The 23,031-nt window shown below is 43.5% G+C and overlaps 1 protein-coding gene across 2 annotated transcripts in view; it reads left to right on the top strand.

The window, feature by feature from the left end:
- The first annotated feature begins 907 nt into the window (after positions 1-907).
- LOC135214476 (cytosolic carboxypeptidase-like protein 5) overlaps positions 908-23,031 on the top strand; it is a 173,053-nt gene continuing 150,929 nt past the window's right edge. The window contains exon 1 of one of the 2 annotated variants that reach the window (XM_064248823.1): positions 908-1,083. The gene's annotated coding sequence lies outside the window, so the exon portion shown is untranslated. Of the gene's footprint in view, positions 1,084-1,161; positions 1,353-23,031 lie in introns of those variants that run through there. The other variant, XM_064248824.1, reaches the window with a different exon arrangement.

The following is a 23,031-nucleotide window of genomic DNA, read 5'->3' as shown; positions in this document are numbered from 1 at the left end:
GTGATGAGTGGACAAAGAGGCAGGTAGAAATGTACTGATTTTTATTACGTTGCTGTTTTTGATTAAGCTGACCTTGTGTCACAGGCAAAGGAAATTCAAATATATAGCGTGCGGGCGGAAATGTGGTATCCGACCAGCGAGAGAGTAAAAATGGGTCGGCGATAGCCGATTTGTGTTTCTTGCGAGACATATAACTTACAATATTAAAGCATACAAGACATGATCTTATATGATATATACATTGACGGAAAGCCGCTGAACGCTCTCAAGGAGGGAAGTAAGAACAACCCGATTGTAGAAATATGCATTTTATAACTGATCATTGCAGATTATTTGGAAAATTACTAACAAGGTCAGGACCTTGTTAGTAATTTTTCAAATAATCTGCAGTTATAAAATACATAAACTTTTTTCTTTGTATCATAATACCTATTCATTTACATAATTAAATGAAGAGCAATATAAAAATTAATACGAGAATTAAAATTCAGCGTCAAATGTCTCACTCAATTTGTTCAGTGGAAGTATTGACTTTTGTTTGGAAACTATCCTCTCTACTAAACTGCATTATACTATTTTAACAATTCATTTTGAACAGCATTACCGGAATTTAGAGGCAGAGTGGAAAAATAACCAAATTACAAAATATTATAGTTCCTCCATCCTCCATCCCTAAATAATAAGAAAGAACGGACTTTACCCATTTTCTATGCATTTTTTAGCGGAATTATCAAATCTATCAGCTACGACGATTGATTTTCAAGGAATAATTCGAGTAAATGTTATCGTGAGTATGAAATTATTTATTTTATATTTCAAATCAAGAATAAAACGTATTCTGGCATTAGAAAAAGGAAAATGGAAGGAAAAGACACCAAGCCGAACTCTGCTGCCCCCTCGCGGAAAATGTAGGAACTACAGTCGTCTGTCTGTTTACGTACAGTTGTAACACTGTTGTCTTTATTTTACATGTTTAACGTTATTATATCGAGAGAAATGGATTGAAAATAAGTTATATTAAGTCCTCAAACCTCTATGCACCTTTGATATCTCGAAGAGAAGAGGAAAAACGCTAAAATATGGGTAAGGATACTTTAGTGTAATTGAACGTCATCTGTTTACCTTCTGCAGCTGATTTGTTGACATACGAGACGACAGCTGATATCAGCTGATGTTTTCGTAGGATCCCTTGAATTTGAAGGATACCCTCATTAGTCGTCTCCTAAGGGAATCGTTACAATCCTTGTTTAATGCTTGTTGAAAGTGATACGTTTTGCTCGAAAATGGGGACTTCAAGGAGTCGCAATACAAAACAGAAATTTACGATGGTTGCGCCCAACCTTTTCCTACCTGTAAGATTTTCACCGTAATGAGCATACTACACTGTGTTCACGTAGTCCTTATCGTTGTCTTTATGCCTTCTGGTTAGATCTAGTATTTATGAGGTGAAGTATTACATTTGTAATTCAGTAGTTTAGGCTTGTCCGGATCCTAACAAAGGTATTACTAGCTAGACTAGATAGCTATTTAACGAATTTTTAATAAATTTGTAATGTGCAGTTAGTACCTAGTGAATGTAAAGTAAGTGTATGTAACTTATGTAATTATATAGATGTTAATTATGTATCTACTTGGTATCTAGTAACACAGTTGCTCTTAAACAGTAGTATTGTAATAGGTACCTAGGTAGCAAAAGGCTATACTAGATAGGTAGTCTTTTTCAATTTTCTATTTCATCTTCCTGAGCTCAGTGACAGATATTAGATACAAAAAATGTAGCATAACCTATATATTGCATAGACTTAGCTAAGTGACATACTTATTGATGCATATGTCTTATGAGAAAAGAAAAGATGTATAATTTAGGTATATGATGTTGCCTTTGTGCTACACATGCACACACACACACACACACACACACACACACATATATATATATATATATATATATATATATATATACAGATATAGCTAAAAGGCCTATTAAAACACTGGGTTAAAGCTAAGGACTATATACTTCAGTGGACTGACTTCCATCCTTACCAAGGGTGGAAGGCAGGCTAGTGTTTTAATGAGCTTCTTATACTTGAGACATCCTGTTTTAACATGAAAAATTTCTTTACATATATATACGTATATATATAATATATGTGTGTGTGTGTGTGTGTGTATCAATGTGGACACCTGCTGTCAGAAGCCTTTGCAAATATGGAATGAGGGTGGTGACATATGAAATTGTTCACATTAATTTATAACAGTTGTCCATGTAAGCACACATAAATTATCCTTGTCAGGGAGATTAAATGGAAAAATTTGTCATTCACAAATAAAGAAAATACCTGTTACTAGCTTACACAAACTTGATACTATAGTCGAATCAAAATGTCGTGGCGGATGACGAGAGGTGTCATCAGAATACTTCATATTTAAATCTAAAAGTTTACGTCTTTTTCCCTTGTACACAGAGGGAACATCTCATTGGTATATTAGTAAAGCCTGATTAAGTTTGGTACTGGATGGCGCGAGACCAGTCCCTCCACCCACACTTTTGTTTCTTGCTTTGTTTTTCTTTTTTTCTTTTTCCGTTATTATAAATTATCATAAATAGTTTATATACATCTGGAATACTGGTAGCTTCACGTCCACAAACGTAAACTCTCGTTGCATAGCTAAAGGGCTCATCCCAGTTTCTTCCGCCCTTTCCATTCTGAAGCAGGAAGAACACGTCTGTAAGTACTTTCTTTACAGGGTGAGTTGAGTGAGTGACGATGTTCATATACACAATGCTGTATGTATAGACGAAGATGATTGACTAAACGAATTTTATGGCTGTATAATGACGAGTTAAATCCTAATCATGCAAGCTGGAATTTCAATCCTTTCAGGATATGACCCCAGTACCCAATAAAATCTTTTAGTAAGATCAACTTGGCCAATAAGGAGTTTGGAGGTAGTCTTATTCTGGGATAGGTAGTGCAGTTAAAAGATTATAAAAGGCTATCTCTTTTCAAATCTGTACATTCGTATGCTAGTAAGGGTCAACCATACCTTGTACCTTGCCTTTGTGTTTCTTTTGGTAGATCTAGGGTACTTATCCGCGGTGGCCTAGACTATGGCACTTGCGGTGGTTCTATGCAGTTTTACCTACTGAACAAAAATTTTAAGTAATATTTATTCAAACGACTGTAATTAACCCCCGGGGGGCCAGTACTAAACACAGCGAAATACATTGGACGCCCCAATCCCTAGTGGATGTCGTATCCGCGGTTACGTTCCTTGCCGTCCGTGCGGACTGCTTCTGTAGAAATACCTTTCTTTAATAGACTATCGGTTTAAACATTAAGTATAGAAAAAGTCTTTTTCAAGATTCTAAGATGGCTAGGGTGGTGCCAGGAAAAGAATACAGCACTGCCAGATTTATCCTTTTAAATCTCAGCCTCAAGGTTAATCCCTCGTTTATGACTTTACCTGAGATCTGTCATTGACTGTACTTTGTTTTCTAAAGAAAGAAAGAGTAAATTTTGGTGGTTCTTAATGATTTTCCTTTCAATGTGTGTTTTTTTTTAAACACAAACAAAGGTTACTCGAGATCGTGTTTAGAAGAAATGAAAAAAAAAATCTGGGATAAGTAAAGTGCGAACAACTCCATCTGTGCTTAATCCACGTTTACCGCAGAGGTTTTATGTTTAAATAGGTCGGTTTCCTTAAGGGTAAAATGACCAAAATGTTCTTAACTGCGAACAATTTAGTCCAGGAAAAAACCTTCTGTCACCCACCACAACATTTTGGTTTGACTATAGCCTACACAAAGAAAAATGCTCTTTTTAGGATCAGTAATGCCTGCACACTTACATGAAGATGTAAACCAAGAATACTCTCATCTCCTTTGATCTTGCCTTTTCAGTGGGTTCTCTCTTGGAATCTTTGCTGATAGCATTATTTTGATATTGAACTACTATTGTTTCTTTTGTGTTGCTTCCCACTGACTTTGGATTGCTAACAATTTATATTATGTGTTGGGAATTCTTCAGTGTGAGCTGGAATTGGTCGTTGAAACTGGGGCAACAAGGTAGTTAACTATTGGTGTGGTGGGGTGGGACCAAGACTGACCTGCCATCATTAAGCACTTTTCCTCTGGCTTCAGGGACTATGGAAGATGGTTGAAGTACTAATATGGTAAAAGGCTCTGGTTTGTGCAAATTAGTTTAAAAACTTGTCCACCTTTATTGAGACAAGGTCTCAATTTACTTTTTAAAAATTGTGATTTGTTCCTACACGCTATACAAACCCTCAGTCCTTTACATTAGGAAGACTCAATCATCGGAGGGAGGAATTTGAAATTGTCTTATGAACAGCCTGGTGTTTGCCTAACACAGGTGCATACAATCAACTTACCTGTCAGATATATACATAGCTAAGACTCCGTGTCCCCGACAGAAATTCAAATTTCGCGCCACTCGCTACAGGTAGGTCAGGTGATCTACCGGCCTGCCCTGGGTGGCAGGACTAGGAACCAATCCCGTTTTCTACTCATATATTTTCTGTCGCCGTGTATCAACATCGTTGCTGCCCTCCTTGACTGGAATTCGCTTTTCTAAGCAATTGATCATCTTTTGTGGACTTTTGGTGAAGTACCTGGATCGTTGTTTTTGGCATTCGCTACTGTGGACTGGATTTGGACTTGCTTTTTTGATTTTTTCTCCAGAATGTCTGATTGTAGTTCTGGATAGCGCCAGGGTGTTGCTCGAAAGTGGAATGCAAGGTTAGGCTTCCAAAAGCCTTGGTTGATCCTCACACATTGTGTAAAGGGTGTAGGGGGCAAGAGTGTAGATTTGATTTGCGCTGTAATGAGTGTGAAAGCTTAGATGATTTGCAATGGAAGACGTATGAATCCTACGTTAAGAAGTTAGAACGTGATAGGATTAGGAGGTCTTCCTCCAGGAGTAAGTCGGGTAGCAGACAGGGTATTAATGTATCCCCTTCTAACCCTCCTTTAGATTTTGTGTCTCCTAACCCTGTAGTGTTGGCCTTCGTGCCCTCAAGTGGTGTCTGCGGAGGGTAATGCCCTTTCGCTTATTCTAGATTCATTGAAGACGCTTGAATCTAAAGTGCTTGCCCTTGAAAACAGGCAAAATAAGTGCAGTGATAGTGCCCCTAGTGAAGTGGAGGGGGCGTCAGATCGGCCCATTATAGCGCCTCTAGGCTGGGCACCTCTGCCGGACTCCCAGGACTCAGGGAGAGGGCATGTCGAAGGCCGAAGGAGGGTTACGGGGAACCCCCACCGATCTGGCGTCCCTTCAGCAGTTCCTGTGGACGCTTCCCAGGCTGCTAAGGAGCGTGCTCGAGCACGTATCCTTAAGGATTGTTTCTCGTCTTCCGACGCGTCCTCCCCGCGCAAGGGGTGGGAATCTCGATCGGATTCGCGACCTCTGAAGAGGACTCTTCAAGAGCTGGACGCTTCACGTCATGCTATGTCTGAGTGGCATTCTTCTCCGGAAAGCGTAGCTTTTCCCCCCAGAAGAAGTATAGGACGTCATCCGACGAGACGCCCTCGAGCGCCCCAGTTGCTCTAGAGCCCAAGGCTGTTCCTGGGAGAAGGAAGAAGGCGTCCCCTCGCCCCTCTCCTTCTCACAAGCGCAGCTCGTCTCCGCGTAAGGAGACATCTCAGACGGAGATCATCATTGCGATGCAGCGGCAACTGGACGCTTTACTGAAACAGAAGGAGACGGTCCCGCGTCGAAGGAAAGACGATAGACTACCTATCAAGAGATCTAAGCAGTCTTCTCCAATGGCTCCTTTTTCGTCCCCGTCTTCTGATATTTCGCCCTCTAGACGTCGTTTTGCTCCCCAGGGTTCAGCTAGAGGTGACGGTAGACGCCAAGTTAGAGAGAGTTCTCTGCAGGCTCCTCTCCCTTCCCGTAGAGAGGACGCTCGGCGTTCCGACTTCGACGCTTCTGCTGACGACGATTTGCGTTCTGCACCTCTGCGACATGACAGTGTGGACGCTCAACGTTTTGTTAGTCGGGCAGTGGATCAAGTTTCTTCGCTGGACGTTCGGAAGGACGCTTCGCGGGACGGTAGAAGAGTCTCTTTGATGGACGCTCCGTTGGACGCTTCGCTGGACGCTCGGTTGGACGCTGATTTGGACGCTCGAGAGAACGCTACATTGGACGCTCAGATGGACGCTCGTAGACGTTCTAGTAAGACCTCTGTGGACGCGAATGTGGAAGTTCGCTGTCACTCGGATGTGGTTCCCGAGACTTTGGCACGTTCGCCTCTAAAAGTGACTCCTGATCCTGTTACTGTTAAGGATCCGTTACCCTCGTCTTCTTTTCATCGTTCAGATAGGAGACTGGAGCTAAAGGACTTCTGCCTCTTCCTTCGGACTTGCACTCGGGTGGGGGAGGGAAGAAGGAGAACTTAGCGGTTCTTCGGAGGATGTTGATGATTGATCAACCTGCTACGTCTGCCTCGTCAGATTATCAAGTTTTGGCACGACTACTTCGTGATTCGTTTGGCGATACTTTTCAGCCAGCTGCTCCTCCTTCTCCTCCTTCTCAGTTTTCGTCGTCGAAGACAAGTAAGTCTCCAGGTTTCGTGAAGATGAAGACGTCGTTATCTACGAAAAGAGCTTTCCGGAAGGTAAACGCCTGGATGGAGTCTAGGAAAGCAAAAGGAAGAACTACTTTCGCCCTGCCTCCGTCTAGACTTAGCGGTAAGGCAGGGATGTGGTATGAGACAGGCGAGGAATTAGGATTGAAGGTTCCTACGTCGGCTCAAGGTGATTTCGCCAGCGTGGTGGATGCCTCAAGGAGGGCCCTTTTAGCATCGGCTAAGGTTTCTTGGACGACTTCCGAACTGGACCATCTTTTGAAGGGACTATTTAGGTCCTTAGAAGTTTTCAACTTTTTAGACTGGTGTCTTGGAGCCTTAGACAACCAATCTCGTAAGCCAGACTCGATCAGCTTGGGGGAGCTGTCCAGTGTATTGTCATGCATGGACAAGGCCGTCAGGGATGGCTCAGAGGAGTTAGCCTCTCATTTTTCAGCAGGGGTTCTTAAGAAAAGGTCGCTTTATTGCAACTTCGCGGCTAAGTCTCTCTCTCCCGCTCAGAGGACAGAACTTTTGTATGCTCCTTTCTCGAGTCATCTCTTCCCCCAAGCTATGGTGAAGGATCTGGCAGTGAGTCTGCAGGAGAAAGCCACAAGACCTGTTTGGCTCAGTCTTCGAGACGTCCGGCTGGCCCTTCAACGTCGTCAGGAACGCAACAGTTTAGAAAGCAGAAGCCCTTTCGTGGAGGGACTTCCGCTAGATCGTCTCCTCGAGGAAGAAGCCTTCCTAGAGGTAGAGCCCCTTCCAAGTCTAGGGGTAAGAAGTGAGAGATCGTGCCTTCAGTCACCGGTAGGAGCCAGGCTGCAGTTGTTTGCAGAAGCCTGGAGAGTAAGAGAGGCAGACACCTGGTCTCTCGACGTCATAGAGAAGGGTTACAAGATCCCTTTCATAAAGCCGCCCCCGTTGACTTCCACTCCCAGGGACTTGTCCCCATCGTATCCGCTAACAAAGCGAAAGATTCTTTTCGACCTGCTCGAGCAGATGCTCGAGAAAAAATAGCAGTGGAACAGGTTTTAGACCTGGCAACGCCAGGATTTTACAACAGATTGTTTCTTGTACCGAAACAATCGGGAGGGTGGCGGCCCGTCTTGGATGTAAGTCGTCTAAACCTCTTTATAGAGAAGCAGAGGTTCAAGATGGAGACACCTCAGTCAGTTCTCGGGGCCTTAAGACCTGGAGATTGGATGGTATCACTCGACCTCCAGGACGCCTACTTTCACGTCCCGATACATCCCCAATCGATGAAGTACCTTCGGTTCGTATTGAAAGGGAAGGTCTTTCAATTCAGGGCTCTTTGTTTCGGACTGAGTACGGCTCCTTTTATCTTCACCATCTTAATGAAGAACGTGGCGAGGTGGCTCCATCTTTCCAAACATCAGAATCTCGCTCTATCTAGACGACTGGCTCATACGAGCCTCCTCGCAGAAGACCCGGTGCCTGAAGGATTTGAGACGACTCTGTCTTTAGCTGCGTCCCTGGGACTTCTGGTGAACTTCGAGAAGTCACATCTGACCCCAACACAGTCCATCGTGTATCTGGGGATTCAGATGGATTCAGTGGCTTTTCGGGCTTTTCCGTCCCAGGAACGTCAGCAACAAGGCATAGAAAAGTGTCAGCCTTTCTAGGGAAAGATTCATGCTCGGTGAGGGAATGGATGAGTCTGCTGGGGACCATTTCCTCGCTGGAGAAGTTTGTTTCCCTGGGGAGGCTACACCTCCGACCTCTTCAGTTCTTTCTGTCGGACAGCTGGACAGAAAAGGACAACTTCGACATGAAGTTAAACATCTCGGAAGAGGTGAAGAACCATCTAAGATGGTGGCTCGATCCGTGGAAGCTGTCAGAGGGCGTATCCCTCAAGCTTCAGAACCCCACCCGACCTAGTGTTGTTCTCCGACGCGTCATCCACGGGGTGGGGAGCAACTCTAGGGGGGGAGGAAGTGTCGGGTACCTGGAGAGGGGAACAGGTAACCTGGCATATCAACTTCAAAGAGCTGGCAGCGGTTCAATTAGCGCTCCAGTTCTTCCAGAACAAAGTCTCCCGTCGTGTGGTTCAGATCAACTCGGACAACACCACAGCCCTTGCATACTTGAAGAAACAAGGAGGAACACACTCTCGCTCCCTGTTTTCTCTAGCAAAAGAGATCCTGCTTTGGGCGAAGGAGAGAGAAGTCACAATATTGACAAGATTCATTGCCGGAGTCGAGAACGTCCGGGCAGATCTCCTCAGTCGACAAGGACAGTTATTGCCGACAGAGTGGACTCTCAATCAAGAAGTATGCCAGGAACTGTGGGGTCTTTGGGGATGCCCCTTAGTGGACATCTTCGCATCATCAAGGACGGCGAGATTCCTCTGTATTGCTCCCCGGTTTCTCGATCCGGGAGCAGTAGCAGTAGACGCCCTTCTATGGGATTGGACGGGCCTGGAACTCTACGCTTTTCCCCCCTTCAAGATCCTGGGGGAGGTGATGAGAAAATTTGCAGCATCGGAGGGGACGAGGTTGACCTTAATCGCCCCCTTTTGGCCCGCAGCGATCTGGTTCACAGAGGTGATGTTCTACCTAGTGGATTATCCGAGATCTCTTCCGTTAAGGAGAGATCTACTCAAACAGCCCCACTTCGAGAGGTACCACAAAAACCTCTCCGCTCTGAGTCTGACTGCGTTCAGACTATCCAAAAGTTGGCCAGAGCGAGAGGTTTTTCGAAATCAGTGGCTAAAGCTATCGCCACCGCGAGGAGACCATCATCAATCGCGGTTTACCAATCGAAGTGGGCAGCCTTTAGAAGTTGGTGTAAGAGAAAAGGAGTTTCCTCTACCACTACCTCTGTGAGCCAGATCGCCGACTTCTTGCTTTATCTGAAACAAGATCTAAAGTTGGCAGTGTCAACTATTAAAGGCTACAGAAGCATTCTATCTGTAGTCTTTCGCCATAGAGGTCTTGACCTCGCTAACAATAGGGATCTCCATGATCTATTGAGATCTTTCGAGACGACCAAGGTACCACTACCGAAGCTACCTTCGTGGAACCTGGATGTGGTCCTAAAATATTTGATGTCAAATCGTTTTGAACCTCTTTCATCTTCGCTCTACGAGATTTGACGAAGAAAACTGTATTCCTAACTGCTCTGGCGACGGCGAAGAGAGTTAGCGAAATACAGGCTATCAGCAAACACGTCGGTTTTCAAAGGGCATAATGCAGTCTGCTCTTTGAATTTGTCGTTTCTGGCCAAAAACGAAAACCCTTCCAATCCGTGGCCTAGAACATTCGAGATCAAGGGTATGGCTGAGATCATTGGTCAAGAGCCAGAAAGAGTCCTGTGTCCTGTTAGGGCTCTTAGAGAGTATATTTCGTAGAACGAGGATTGCCGGGGTTCTGCAGAGAACTTATGGTGTTCGGTCAAGAGACCAAACATGCCCATGTCCAAGAATGCACTGGCATTCTTTTTAAGAAAACACCATTAAAGAGGCGCACGCTTCTTGCAAAGACAGTGACTTGAAGATACTTAAAGTTAACGCGCACGAAGTAAGGGCTATTTCGACCTCAATAGCCTTTCAGAAAAACATGGCTCTTAAAGACATTTTAAGTGCTACTTTTTGGAGGAGTAACTCAGTGTTCGCCTCTCACTACCTACGGGAGGTGGAGAACGACCTATGAAAGCTGTTACTCTCTCGGACCATACGTCGCCGCAGACACTATTTTGGGGGCAGGAGGTAGCACTCATCCTTTCCCATAGAAAAGGGTAGGTGAGTTTTTAATATTTGTATGTTTATGGTTGTAGGGTCGGCTGCCGAGTACAGTCGTCCCTTCCTTTAGCCTTTGGTATATGGGAGTTTGTTGTTAGGCTAACTTAGGTGGTGGTTTTTGCCTCGTTGCCCTCGGAAGTATGGTCATGGTCTAGTCACATTGTGGTCCCGTCCCCGTTGACAGATCATCTAGAGCGCACCAACTACATAGGTCACTACCTTGTTGGTAACTCTAGTGAAGCAGAAGCAGGCTGGGTGACAGTAATCACAAAGTCAGCTATGCTAACAGGTAAGGAACCAAGATGTCAATCATATACATTTATATGTTTTCTAAAATCCTTTTTTCTGTCTCTCCCACCGCCAAAGGTGGGATTCAGCTATATATATATCTGACAGGTAAGTTTCATGAACAAAATGATATTGTTAAGATACAATAAAGTTTGTTCATACTTACCTGGCAGATATATATAATTTTAGTACCCACCCACCTCCCCTCAGGAGACAGTGGAGATAGAAATCTGATAGAAAATGGGAATGGTTCCTGATACCCGCCTCCCAGCGGCGGGAATGGGTACTAACCACCCTAACTCCCACTACGTGTGTCGTAAGTTTTAGAAATTCTGTCGGACTTCAGAGAATACAGCTATATATATATCTGCCAGGTAAGTATGAACAAACTTTATTGTATCTTAACAATATCATTTCTTGCCAGATTTTTTCTGTCGTCGGTGTCGACCACACCTGTTGTCGGTACCTCTTGACAATTGGATTCTTTTCTCGTTTTCGCCCTGGATTGTTTCTACGGACTTTTGGTGAAGTACCCGATCTTTTGGCCTGGCATTCGCGATTTGTGGAAGGAAAGCTTCTTCTAGGAGCAGTAGTAGATCTTGTATTAGCGAGTTGGATATATGTAGATAATCCTATTTTAGAAGTAGCTCCTTAGCCAGTTTCAGCTCCTGCTCCCTGCACCGAAGCCGAAGATGCGCCTTCGGAAGTGGCCTCTATGAAAGCCACCATTCGCAGTATGGAGATGAAAATTAAACGTTTAGAAGGTAAGAGTGATTCCAATAGTGATTTGTGCAGTGAACCCAGTGCAGTGGAGGGTGCGTCTGATCGGCTCCCTAATGCTTCCAGGCCTAGACCTCTTCCAGACTCCCAGTCCCAGTGGAAGAGGAAAGTCGAAAGCCGCAGGAAGGTTAGGGAGCATCCCCACCGGTCAGGCGTCCCCTCGGTAGCTCCTGTTGATTGTTCCCAGGCTACCTTGGATCGCTCCAAGAGAGAAATATTGCGCCAATGCTTCTCGTCTTCGCCTTCTCCTAAACGAGGATGGAGCTCTTCGGAAGCCTCGCGCCCTTCGAAGAGAGCCTGGAACGCTCCCTGCGCCGTCCACCAGCCCTGAAGTTTTTTCGAAAGAGCCTGAGGTGGAAGCGAAGAAACGTAAGAGATCTCTGGAGTATCGTTCCCCGAGCAGAGATCGAGCCTCGTCACCTGTTCAAGAGTTTGTGAATTCTTCTGCAAGGGTGTTGGCTAACCTTCAGGCGCAGATTTCGGCTCTGGCTGGCTCTCTTTGCGTGTCTTCTCGTCGTAGGAAGGACGTCTCGCTTCCTGTAAAGAAGTCCAGGCTCCCCTCTCCTGACTCTCGCTATTCGACGGAAGCGGCCCGCTCACCTGTGCGTTCGGATTCTCGCAGGAGACTTTCTGCTTCGGACAAGATCCCATCTGCGTCCAAGCGCCATTCGCCTGACAGACAGGATGTCTTTGTTTCTCCTTCGGACAAGGAGCAGACTGCTCGTAGGAGATCTTCGCCCTACAGACGCTCTTCTCGAGAAAGGATCGCTCCCCTTGATAGGCACCAAGAGCCTAGTAGGCGCTACTCGACTCGTAGCCGCTCCTCGTCTCGCCTCCACTCTTCTGTTGACAAGCGCCCTAAATCGGACAGGCGCTCTTCGCTGGACAGGCGTCAAGAGCTTGTTAGGCGCGTTTCTCCTGGCAGGCGCTCTTCTCCTGACTTTCACTCTCCTCGAGTCAGGCGCCGAGATCCTAGCAGGCGCTTCTCCCCTTGTAGGCGCTCACCTAGTAGGCGCTCGTCGCCAGAGATCCTCTCTCCTCGGTTCAGGCGCCAAGAGCCTGGTAGCCGCTTCTCGTATGGCAGGCGCTGTTCGCCTGGTAGCCGCTCTCCTTTGGATAGGCGCCAAGAGCCTGATAGAAGTTTTTCTTCAAACAGGCGCTCTGCTCCTGACAGCCGCCTTACTCCTGTTAGGCTCCAAGAATCTGGAAAACGCACTCCTCCAGAAAAGAAGGATGTTGCAAGTAGGCACGTTTCTGAAGCTTTGTCTCCAAGACGTAAACGTCTTACTTCCTCTAGAGACTCTTATAAGGATAGTCGCGCCTCTAAGGATCATGAGGGTTCTTCAGCTCAGGAAGAACAGGATCCCTCAGAAGAAGAAGGACCAAAAGACTCCTCTGTTTCCTCCTATAAGAGGTTGACAGATTTGCTCCTGCAAGAGTTCGGAGATATCCTTTCTCCTGTGGCTCCTCCTTCTCTTCTTTCTTTATTCTCCACTTCGAAGACGTCGAAGGTTTCGTCTTGTGTAAGGATGAAACCTACTGTTTCCATGAAGAAGGCGCTTAGAGGTTTTGGGGAATGGCTCCTTTCTAAGGAAGAGAAAGGGAAGACTGTTTTTTCTTTCCCTCCATCTAAACTGACTGGCAGATTGGGATTCTGGTACGAATCGGGCGAACCTTTAGGCCTCGCTCTCCCTTCGTCTGCGGACTCGGACTTCTCTTCATTGGTGGATTCTGCTCGTCGTTCCGCCCTCCTGTCCGCCAAGACTACGTGGGGGATGAACGAACTTGACCACCTACTGAAGGGAATGTTCCGAGTCCTGGAAGTTTTCAACTTCCTTGATTGGTCTTTAGGAGTTCTGGCTAATAAGACCCAGACCCCTGATTCACTGTCTCCTGAAGATCTTAACTGCGTCCTCACTTGCATGGACAAAGCAGTGAGAGACGGCTCGAGTGAAGTCTCCTCACTGTTTGGAGCTGGAGTTATTAAGAAGCGGTCAGTCTACTGTTCGTTTCTCACTAAGGCAGTTTCACATGCACAAAGGGCCTCTCTTATGTATGCTCAACTCTCTCCTCTTCTGTTCCCCAAGAAAATTATTCAAGATGTCTCGAGTGCCCTTTCAGCTAAGGCTACTCAGGACATGTTAGCCCAGGCGGCCAGGAAACCTCGCTCTGTCTTCCAACCCAAGGCCAAGAAAGAGACTCCTCTGAGACAGGAACCCTTTCGAGGAGGACCCACTGTCAGAGGTTCTTCAACCAGAGGAACTAGACCCTTTAAGAGAGGTAAAACCTTCTCTAGGTCAGTCAGAGGGAAGAAATAGCGATCAAGAACTCCAGACATCAGTGGGTGCCAGACTACTGAAATTTGCCGACGTCTGGGCCCACAAAGGGGCAGACAATTGGTCCCTATCGATTGTCAGCAAAGGATACCTCATTCCCTTCTCGTCAAGACCACCATTGACGACAACTCCGAGGGAGTTGGTGGCCATATACAAGGACCCCATCATGAATCAAGCCCTTTCTCTAGCAGTAGATCTCATGCTAGAGAAGGAGGCTATAGAACTAGTGAAAGATCCCCGCTCTGCGGGTTTTTACAACAGACTATTCCTAGTTCCGAAGAACTCAGGAGGATGGAGACCGGTTTTGGATGTAAGCGCCCTGAACGTCTTTGTGGAAAAGAGGAAGTTCGCCATGGAGACAACTTCCTCAGTGTTAGCGGCTTCATTCGTCCAGGGGACTGGATGGTGTCTCTAGACCTTCAGGACGCTTACTTTCATGTGCCGATCCATCCTTCTTCACGGAAGTATCTACGATTCATGATGGGAGGAATCATCTTCCAATTCAAGGCCTTGTGCTTCGGCCTGTCGACTGCACCCCAAGTTTTCACGGGGTTAATGAAAGACGTGGCGCAGTGGCTACATTTGGAGGGAGTGAGGGTGTCGCTTTATCTCGACGACTGGGTAATCAGAGCAGAGTCTCAAGAAAGATGTCTGGAGGACCTTCAAAAGACCCTTACATTGGCAAGTTCTCTGGGACTTCTGGTGAACTTCCAGAAGTCTCAATTAATCCCCAGTCAAGAGCGGATCTATCTGGGGATTCGGATAGCTTCTCTGGCTTTTCGGGCTTTTCCGTCGCCAGAGAGGATAGCTCGTTGCTACGAGAAAATAACGACCTTCCTAGAGAAAGATGCATGCACAGCGAGGGAGTGGATGAGTCTGCTGGGGACACTCTCCTCGTTGGAGCAATTCGTTTCTCTAGGAAGGTTGCATCTCAGGCCTCTACAGTTCTTCCTATACCAGAACTGGAGGCGTCTCTCCCTAGACCTGGAGTTCTCCTTCAAGATCTCAAGGGGAATCAAGAGAGACCTTCGGTGGTGGAACAACCCACTTCGTTTTGTGGAAGGAATGTCTCTTTACATGCCGAACCCCAACCATGTGTCGTTTTCCGACGCGTCGGAAGCCGGTTGGGGAGCGACGCTCGGGACAAGAGAAGTGTCAGGCACCTGGAAGGGGGATCAGGTGTCCTGGCACATCAACAAGAAAGAGTTGATGGCAGTCTGGATGGCATTGAAAGCCTTCGAGCCCCACGTCCGAAATGCAGTAGTGCAGGTCAATTCGGACAACACAACAGCCTTGGCGTACATCAAAAAACAGGGGGGGACACACTCCTTCTCCCTGTACGAAACAGCAAGGGATCTTCTGCTGTGGTCTCAAACAAGGAAGATCAGTCTTCTCACCAGATTCGTACAGGGAGAAAGGAACGTCAGGGCCGATCTCCTGAGCAGGAAGAATCAACTTCTGCCTTCCGAGTGGACCCTCCACTCAGAGGTATGCCAAGACCTGTGGAGAAGATGGGGCAGACCTCACATCGACCTCTTTGCAACAGCAAGGAATGCAAGGATCGAACTTTACTGCTCCCCGATCTCAGACCCAGGAGCAGTATCAGTGGATGCGTTTCTCCTAGATTGGACAGGTCTAGATGTCTACGCCTTTCCCCCCTTCTTCAAAGTACTGGGACAAACCCTCAACGAAATTTGCGATCTCGGAGATGACAAGAATGACGCTAGTAGCTCCGTTCTGGCCCGCCCAAGATTGGTTCACAGAGGTACTGGAATGGTTGGTGGACTTTCCAAGAGCACTTCCACAAAGACAAGATTTGCTCAAACAACCCCACTTCGACAGGTATCACAGAAACCTCCCCGCTCTCAATCTGACTGGCTTTCGACTGTCAAAAGTCTTGTCAGAGCGAAGGGGTTTTCGACAAAAGCTGCTAAGGCTATTGCCTCAGCTAGAAGACCTTCGACCCTTAAAGTCTACCAGTCGAAGTGGGACGTCTTTCGCCGGTGGTGCAGGAACCAGAAGTTTTCCTCTTCCAGTACCTCTGTGACTCAGATAGCAGATTTCCTAGTTTTCCTCAGAGAAAAATGCGGTTTGGCAGTATCTACTATTAAAGGATACCGGAGCATGCTGGCTGCTGTGTTCAGACATAGGAATTTAGATCTTTCGAATAACAAAGATCTGCATGATCTATTAAGATCTTTTGAAACTTCCAAGAAAACTTCTAACGAAGTTCCAAGTTGGAATCTGGACGTGGTTCTTCGTTTCCTGAGGTCCTCTAGGTTTGAGCCACCACATTTAGCCTCCTTCAAAGATCTTACGAGGAAAGCTCTCTTTCACATGGCTCTAGCATCCGCTAAAAGGGTTAGTGAGATTCATGCCCTAGAAGGAAGGGTAGGTTTCAAAGGAGATTCCATGGTTTGTTCCTTCCTTCCTTCGTTTTTAGCAAAGAATGAGAACCCCTCAAATCCTTGGCCAAGGAGCTTTGAGGTTCGTGGATTATCTGCCCTAGTAGGGGAAGAACCTGAAAGAACTCTTTGCCCTGTTAGGAGTTTAAAATACTACCTTCAGAAGAAGAAAACCCTTAAGGGCATTGAGGACAGACTATGGTGCTCTGTAAAGGACCCCAGCAGACCATTGTCGAAAAATGCGCTGTCTTTCTTCATTAGAAGTCTTGTGAAAGAAGCACATAGATCTTGTAATGAAGAACATTTCAAGCTCCTAAAAGTCAAGGCTCATGAAGTGAGAGCCATTGCCACTTCCTTGGCCTTTAATAAGAATATGTCTCTTCAGAATCTGATGAAAACTACATTCTGGAGATGTAATTCAGTATTCGCCAACCACTACCTAAAAGACGTCAGTATTACGTATGACGAGTGCTTCGCATTAGGCCCGTACGTATCGGCGGATTCGGTGCTGGGGCAGGGAGCTGGAACATATCCTTAGTAGTTTTTTCCCTTGTTTTTGCTAATTGAGATCATATGGTTGTATGAAAAATGATGCAGGTAGGCATCTTTTTTAGTTTCGTAATGCTAATAACTTTAGTTTGGTTAGGTGATCGGATTTGGTTTGAAGCTCCCTGCGTTGGTAGTGGACAGGTTCTGTCATAGAAGAGGGCGAACCCCCATTGACATGATCCGACTTGGATTCTACTAAGTAAGCGGATATCAAGTCCCGTTAGTAGACCCAAAGTGTCTTTTCAGCTGTAGGTCACGCCCTTGCTGTAGCTCTTATGGCTATGCAGACTAATAGACAGTATCTATGAAGTCTTCAGCCTAAACAGGTAAGAACCAAGGTTATTTATATCCTACAACAGGTGTTATTTTACCTTTTCTTTGTTATTTTCTGTCTCTTACCCTCCACCAAGGGTGTCAATCAGCTAAGTATATGTCTGACAGGAAAGTTCATGTACAAAAATGATATTGTTATTTTACAATAAAGTTTTGTACATACTTACCTGGCAGACATATACGATTGATGGCCCACCCAGCCTCCCCTCAGGAGACAGGTATAAGAGAGAAAAAATCTGGCAAGAAAGGTATGTTGGTTCTTACACCCGCTTCCCAGCGGCGGGTAAGGTAGATCACCTGACCTACCTGTCGCGTTTGCCGCGAGTTTTGAATTCTGTCGTGACGTCAGAGACGTAAGCTAAGTATATGTCTGCCAGGTAAGTATGTACAAAACTTTATTGTAAAATAACAATATCATTTCCCTCCTAGTCGTAAGAGCAAGGAGGAGAACTGCATGACTAATGGCCAGACCTCTGAACCACTTCATAAGTGGGAGACAATCATAGCCTCTTATGAATAGCAAACAAGAACATTTATAGTCGGTAGCAAAAAGACAAATATACAAGCATTGGGTTTGGCTTATGCCAAAGTTCCCTTTCCCTCTTGTAAGGGAAGGGAAGGATACATGCTTCTGTATCCTAATGAAAGTAATATAGAATGGAGCTCTGTAAATATAGCTTACCTGCATCAGCCACCTATTCCAGCGTGTGAAGACCATGACTCTCTTTGCCCACAGGAAGAGAGAAGAATGGAAAGGGGAAAAAGAGGAGCCAGTCATTCTCTCATTCACACCCACATTTGCACAGTTTACAAAGGTGAGATGCAACCTTGTACAGTTAAAGGAGCTGGGTAAGCTACACAACTTGTTGAGCAGCCACCATTATGGAGGAGTAATGATGGTAGTTCATATTTGACAACGTCTCCGAGGGTTGCGTGAGAGAGAGAGAGAGAGAGTGGTGGAGGAATAAATGGGAGTGGTTGATTGGCGGTCGTAAGCGTGCGTCTGTTGTGGCGCTCTGTTGTGCATATCAGTGGCAGGAGTCTGTTACGGGAGTCGTAAGAAGGAAGGCATTTATTGAAGTCATAGAGTTGGTTTGGGCAGCAGTTATCCTTTGGTGGTCTGTTGATTTTGGTGTCATAAAGTTGTTGTGCGTGTGTGTGTGTCTGGTTGTGGTGAAGTTAAAGAGGTTGGTAGTGCATTTCGGTGTCTGAGAGCGGTGGTTGGGGCAGTGTTGGTGTTGGCAGGTTGTTGTGCAGGGTTGAGTTGTATGGTTGTCGTGTTCTTTTGAGCTATTGGTGTTCGTCTGCTTGGTGATTTGTCGGGTTGTTAAGTTGTTGTGGTTCTCAGTTGGTTGTTTTGTGTTGTGATTATTGGTGGTGGTGTCTCGATTAGCCTATATCCAGTGGACAGCACAGCCTAGCCCTGAGTATCTGGAGCCTGAGGTGAGTTTGTGTTTTGTGTGTCCGGTATGTCGTTGAACCTATTGTCCTGCTGGTAAAAAGTAACGTAAAGGGGAAGGTGTGGCTGTGGGAAATTTTGTCAGCTTGTACGATTAACGTAACTGTGGGGAGTTTGCTTGCTTTTTTTTACTAAGCTTTGATTCCGCTGCACCATGGGTCCCAAGGAAAAGGTTCCCTATGGGCTATATCCCAAAGGTAGAAGGAAGTGAAGGTGGTCTGGTTGGCCCAGACCCAGCCTTCAATACCTGTGGAACCGACAGGTTCTTGCGGAATGCAGGGATAGGACCAATACCTCTGAATTTGTGGGCTATCGGACGAAAGGTACTGGTGTCATCTCTCCCAAAATTTTTTGGCCCTTGCAGAAGAATTAGTATAATTAATAAATAAATGGTCACGAAAAAGAATACAAGAAATATCATTTATAAGTATATGAAGTAGCATTTCATGTATTCAAATATATGTGTGTATTTTAAAGTAATGCAAAGGCATACGTCTCATTCTAATTAAGATAAATTTATTTTAACAAGTAATTTTCATATTAGTCTCAAAAGAAATCTGACTCTTAATATAAAAGAATAAAACAAATATTAACAAATAATCTCAAATTATTTGTAGAATTCAAAGTAATTGAATTCAGTAACTGAGTACGATACCCACTAATTCAACCAACATCTGGACAGTAAAGAATCAATTAATCACTCTTTACAATTCCCATCAAATAATACTAATGAAAATCATACCATTAAACCAAACCAAAATATAACTATCACTCCCCAACCATCCACAAGACCAAATAGTCCATAAACAACAACAAAACAAATAACCCCTCAAACCGACAATCAATATCTCCAAGAAAAAGACCAATAGAATTACAAAGCCAGAAATTTTTAAAGCTGGATCAAATACTTCTGAACCAATAATTAACATCACCAAACATGCTTCATCTTTTGTTTTAATGAGTGCTCCTTAAGGACATATAACCAGCTAACCACTAAGACGGAGGACACAATACGAAATTGTATAGACAATTTTATTGAATTAAGGAAATGCCTTTAACACACCAACATGAGAACGAATTATGCTCTGAATCCTTGAAATACGAAAAGGAAATTATAAAATAAAGAATAGACTTATTAATATTCAATTATGTAAACTTACTTATGAATCTAATAACCAACGTACAAATACAACAATTAAAAAAACACAAATAAATTCAAATGCATATAAACTTCGAGGCAAAGTAAAATCGGCAATCAATTTACAGAATTTAACACCAATTCCTCCCAACAATGGAATATAAAATTATTCAATGGATTAGAAATGGCCACTTAATCCAACTACGTCTGGGTGAATTACAAATAATCATACGAGATCACAACACATAGGATCTAACCCCACAAACATTCAACAGTACAAAATTGCTTGTTATTCACCAACTGAAGGTGGAAAACTAGGCACAGCAATATATGTTCATAATAGTATCACCTATGAACTTTTAAACATACAATCTTTATCATATCAGATAACAGCTATCAAATTATACATGCAGGACAAAAATATGGTCACAATTTGTAACTTATACAACCAACCAACTTCTAGCTCAAATTTCAGTGATCTACCAGCATCAATTGGTAATCTGCGTGAACCCCTACTTATAGTAGAAGATTTTAACGCTCATAGCCCCCTTTGGGATAACAGTCACCCTGCTGGACGCACCAGGAACAAACATTGGAGCATGACTTATGCTGCCTAAATGAAAGTGATGTGCCAACTTACTTCTCCAATACCTACTTAACCTTTTCTTCAGTAGATATCTCGCTGTGCTCAGTCGACTTAGCTGAAAGACTTGAGTGGAATGTCCTGGATGACTCGTATACCAGTGACCACTTCCCTGTAGTCCTTAGTTATTTAAACAATAATTTAATATTGCCACCTGTAAAATATAATATCCAAAATGCAGATTGGTACATTTACAATCTACATGCCAGAAATATACCACCATACAATATGTGAATTCTTCATGGATTTCATAATAAATGCTTCTGAAAAAAGCATACCTAAAACAAGGCCACACCCAAAATAAATCCCCTGTCCCATGGTGGATCCCAACCTCAGCAACTTTAAGCAAAATCAAACACGTATTAAGTCGAAATCTTAGCAGAATTAAGACACGGCTCAAAGCCCTCAACAAATTGCCCTACCATACTAATATACTGAACAAGATAGTGGTCATCAACATAACAATCAATTACATTAAACCTTTATACAACAAATATACAAATGCCAAATTTTGAAAACTTGTAATAACTGAGAAAATATTATCATGGAATAATTATGTATCAAGCTTGTCAACAAATATATCTATGAAAGATATTTTCCAAAAAATAAGAAAAATTAACGGAAAATATGTGACACCCAGGAAGTGCAATAAACCTAAATGGGAAACTATATCATGACCCATATGAAATTTTGAATATAATAGGAAAATACATACTTTGAAAATATAAGTGCCCACTCCAATCTGAATGATCATTTTCAAAATATAAGAACACAGGGAAAAAATACTATACTTAATTTTGAAACTATTGAAGATCTAGAATATAATTATGCATTTAATATTAAACAATGCTCTAGATTCATGTCATCCATCGGCCCCAGGCCGATTTGAAATGATACAAAAACTAGCCCCCATTGCCAAATCATGTTTACTAAAATTCTATTTAACCACCTGAATGAAGTGTGTTTTTCCAGATAAATGGAAATATGCTATCATTATCCCTATAAACAAACCTGGGAAAGATTCAAGTAATCCTTCCATTTATAGACCTATATCTTTGACCAGCTGTCTATATAAAATAGTACTAGAAAAAATGGTTGATTCACGACTAACATATTCATAACTAAAAATTTAATTCTAATACCAACGCAATCAGGATCAATAGCTTGTCGATCAACCCTTGAACCACTAACCTGTCTAGAGGATCATATCAAAGAAGGATTTGATCAGGAAAAATTAACAGTGGCAATATTTTTTGTCATAGAAAAAGCATATGATACAACATGGAGACTCAATATCATGCAAAAATTTCACTGAAGGTATAAGAGGGCATTTACCAATTTTTATTAACAATTTTCTATCAGATAGAACTTTCCAAATTCGAATAGAAAGTTCCTATTCAAATGTTTATGTATGAATTGGAGGAAGGAATCCCCCAAGGCAGTGTCTTAAGCTGTACTCTGTTTGCTTTAGCAATCAATAATATTACAATAAATTTACCAAAAGAAGTTAAAAAAAGCTTGTATGTTGATGACTTTGCCATTTATTATACAAGTAGCACTCTAAGACATGCCCAAAGAATCCTCAATACAGCCATCTCTAATATTACCAATTGGGCAAATTCAGTAGGATTCCAATTTTCAATAGATAAAACAAATGCAATAATTTTATATAAAGATAAAAGATAGTTAAAACAACAAACAATTAAGCTATATCTTTATAATACCGAAATAAAATTCTGCACAAATGTTAAATACCTAGGAATGGGGTTTGATCAGCACCTGAACTGGAAAGCACACCTCAGATATATTAAAGCAAAAGGCATAAAAGCCCTAGTTATATTGAAAAAACTGTCACATAACAAATGGGGAGCTGGACGTAACACCATGCTTATGTTATACAAGGCAACAGTACTATCTATAATAGATTATTGTTGCCTAATATATTCATCTGCCTCAGAAGCTACACTAAAAACACTAGATGCACTGCATCATGAAGGAATATATTTGTGCACGGAATCTTTTTGATCATCCCCTATAAACTTCCTGTTAGTAGAACCAGGCATATTACCCCTAAAACATCACCACAATTTGATGACTATGCGTGGGGGGCCTTTCCCTTCAAGCAGGACTATCTCCCAGTGCTACCTGCTTTCTGAATCATAATCAAAGATTTGAAAACCATAGTGCTAGCTCTTTCCCACAAAGAACCAAATATTTATTGAATTCACATAATATCAAACCAATTTTCCACCCAGCAATGGAATTCCCACCACCTTGGACTTTGAAAAGAGTAAAAATATGTACTTCTCTATCAGTTCTACTAAAAAGAAATATGGCAAGCACAGAATTGTACTGCCAACATGCATTTGAGCACATCAGACGAAGGAGATCAACTTACGATCTATACAGATGGATCTAAAAACAACACTGGTGTAGGAGCTTCAACATTCTCAAAAGATAAGTTAGTTAAGATAAGTCTTCCCCCAATATCATCAGTATGCACAGCTGAACTCACAGCCATATGAATAGCACTAGACATAATATCTGAGAAGAGAGCAGTTTCCACCATAATTTTCAGTGACTCACAAAGTGCTATTGATGCTATAAACAAGTACAGGTCTACAAATCGTCTTGCACAAGAAATCCAAATATAAATATACCAACTTATTCAATCAGGACTATTAATAAAAATATGTTGGATTCCAGCACATGCGGGAATTGAAGGAAGCAAAAAAAGCAGATACCG

Source organism: Macrobrachium nipponense, chromosome 45 (genome assembly GCF_015104395.2).
Source record: "Macrobrachium nipponense isolate FS-2020 chromosome 45, ASM1510439v2, whole genome shotgun sequence".
In the NCBI taxonomy this organism is placed as follows: domain Eukaryota; kingdom Metazoa; phylum Arthropoda; class Malacostraca; order Decapoda; family Palaemonidae; genus Macrobrachium; species Macrobrachium nipponense.
Note: the sequence above shows the minus strand (reverse complement) of the source record. Positions and strands in the feature narration are given on the sequence as shown.